The sequence below is a fragment of the Lipotes vexillifer genome, unplaced genomic scaffold (genome assembly GCF_000442215.2).
Source record: "Lipotes vexillifer unplaced genomic scaffold, Lipotes_vexillifer_v1.1 scaffold1337, whole genome shotgun sequence".
Taxonomy (NCBI): Eukaryota; Metazoa; Chordata; class Mammalia; order Artiodactyla; family Lipotidae; genus Lipotes; species Lipotes vexillifer.
The window spans coordinates 627,938-631,075 of NW_006783488.1; positions in this window are offsets into that span (position 1 = coordinate 627,938).

Here is a 3,138-nt window from a genome sequence, read left to right on the forward strand (position 1 = left end):
AGAGAGGCTGTCTAAAATCATAATAAGTCCACAGACACCCAAAAACACACCACCAGAGATGGACCTGCCCACTAGAGAGACAAGATCCAGCCTCATCCACCAGAACAGAGGCACTAGTCCCCTCCACCAGGAAGCCTACACAACCCACTGAACCAACTTTAGCCACTGGGGACAGACATAAAGAACAACGGAAACTAAGAATCTGCAGCCAGCAAAAAGATGACCCCAAACACAGTAATGATAGTAAAGATGATCCAAAATCTTAGAAATAGAATGGACAAAATGCAAGAAACATTTAACAAGGACCTAGAAGAACTAAAGATGAAACAAACAATAATGAACAACAAAATAAATTAAATGAAAAAGACTCTAGATAGGATAAATAGCAGAATAACTGAGGCAGAAGAAGGGATATGTAACCTGGAAGATAAAATACTGAAAATAACTACTGCAGAGCAGAGTAAAGAAAAAAGAATGAAAAGAACTGAGGACAGTCTCAGAGACCTCTGGGACAACATTAAAAGCACCAACATTCGAATTATAGGGGTTCCAGAAGAAGAAGAGAAAAAGAAAGGGACTGAGAAAATATTTGAAGAGATTATAGTTGAAAACTTCCCTAATATGGGAAAGGAAATAGTTAATCAAGTCCAGGAAGCATAGAAAGTCCCATACAGGATAAATCCAAGGAGAAATACGCCAAGACACATATTAATCAAACTGTAAAAATTTAAATACAAAGAAAGCATATTAAAAGCAGCAAGGGAAAAACAACAAAAAACACACAAGGGAATCCCCATAAGGTTAACAGCTGATCTCTCAGCAGAAACTCTGCAAGCCAGAAGGGAGTGGAAGGACATACAGAAAGTGATGAAGGAGAAAAACCTGCAACCAAGATTACTCTATCCAGCAAGGATCTCATTCAGATTTGATGGAGAAATTAAAAACTTTACAGACAAGCAAAAGCTGAGAGAGTTCCACACCACCAAACCAGCTTTACAACAAATGCTAAAGGAACTTCTCTAGACAAAAACACAAGAGAAGGAAAAGACCTATAATAATGAACACAAAACAATTTAGAAAATGGGAATAGGAACATACATATTGATGATTACCTTAAAAGTAAATGGACTGAATGCTCCCACCAAAAGACACAGATTGGCTGAATGGATACAAAAACAAGACCCATATAATTGCTGTCTACAAGAGACCCACTTCAGACCTAGAGACACATACAGACTGAAAATAAGGGGATGGAAAAAGATATTCCATGCAAATGGAAACCAAAAGAAAGCTGGAGTAGCAATTCTCATATCAGACAAATTAGACGTTAAAATAAAGATTATTGAAAGAGACAAAGAAGGACACTACATAATGATCAAGGGATCAATCCAACAAGAAGCTATAACAATTGTAAATATTTATGCACTCAACATAGGAACACTCAATACATAAGGCAAATACTAACAGCCACAAAAGGGGAAATTGACAGTAACACATTCATAATAGGGGACATTAACACCCCACTTTTACCAATGGACAGGTCATCCAAAATGAAAATAAAAAAGGAAACACAAGCTTTAAATGATACATTAAACAAGATGGACTTAATTGATATTTATAGGACACTCCATTCAAAAACAACAGAATACACATTTTTCTCAAGTGCTCATGGAACATTCTCCAAGATAGATCATATCTTAGGTCACAAATCAAGCCTTGGTAAATTTAAGAAAATTGAAATTGTATCAAGTATCTTTTTGGACAACAACACCATGAGACTAGATATCAATTACAGGAAGAGATCTGTAAAAAATACAAACACATGGAGGCTAAACAATACACTACTTAATAACGAAGTGATCACTGAAGAAATCAAAGAGGAAATTAAAAAAAAAATACCTAGAACCAAAGGACAATGGAGACACAAAGACCCAAAATCTATGGGATGCAGCAAAAGCAGTTCTAAGAGGGAAGTTTATAGCAATACAAGCCCACATTAAGAAGCAGGAAACATCTCGAATAAACAACCTAACCTTGTACCTAAAGCAATTAGAGAAAGAAGAACAAAAACACACCAAGGTAAGCAGAAAGAAAGACATCATAGAAATCAGATCAGAAATAAATGAAAAAGAAATGAAGGAAACAATAGCAAAGATCAATAAAACTAAAAGTTGGTCCTTTGAGAAGATAAACAAAATTGATAAACCATTAGCCAGACTCATCAAGAAAAAAAGGGAGAAGACTCAAGTCAATAGAATTAGAAATGAAAAAGGAGAAGTAACAACTGACACTGCAGAAATACAAAAGATCATGAGAGATTACTACAAGCAACTCTATGCCAATAAAATGAACAACCTGGAAGAAATTCTTTGAAATGCACAACTTGCCAAGACTGAATCAAGAAGAAATAGAAAATATGAACAGACCAATGACAAGCACTGAAATTGAAGCTGTGATTAAAAATCTTCCAAAAAACAAAAGCCTAGGACCAGAAGGCTTCCAGGCGAATTCTATCAAACATTTAGAGAAGAGTTAACACCTACCCTTCTCAAACTCTTCCAAAATAGAGCAGAGGGAAGAACATTCCCGAATTCCTTCTATGAGGCCACCATCACCTTGATACCAAAATCAGACAAGGATGTCACAAAGAAAGAAAACTACAGGCCAATATCACTGATGAATATAGATGCAAAAATCCTCAACAAAATACTAGCAAACAGAATCCAACAGCACATTAAAAGGATCATACACCATGATCAAGTGGGGTTTATTCCAGGAATGCAAGGATTCTTCAATATACACAAATCTATCAATGTGATAAACCATATCAACAGATTGAAGGAGAAAAACCATATGATCATCTCAATTGATGCAGGAAAAGCTTTTGACAAAATTTAACACTCATTTATGATAAAAACCCTGCAGAAAATAGGCATAGAGGGAACTTTCCTCAACATAATAAAGGTCATATATGACAAGCCCACAGCCAACATCAAGCCAACATCATCCTCAATGGTGAAAAACTGAAAGCATTTCCACTAAGATCAGGAACAAGACAAGGTTGCCCACTCTCACCACTCTTATTCAACATAGTTTTGGAAGTTTTAGCCACAGCAATCAGAGAAGAAAAGGAAATAA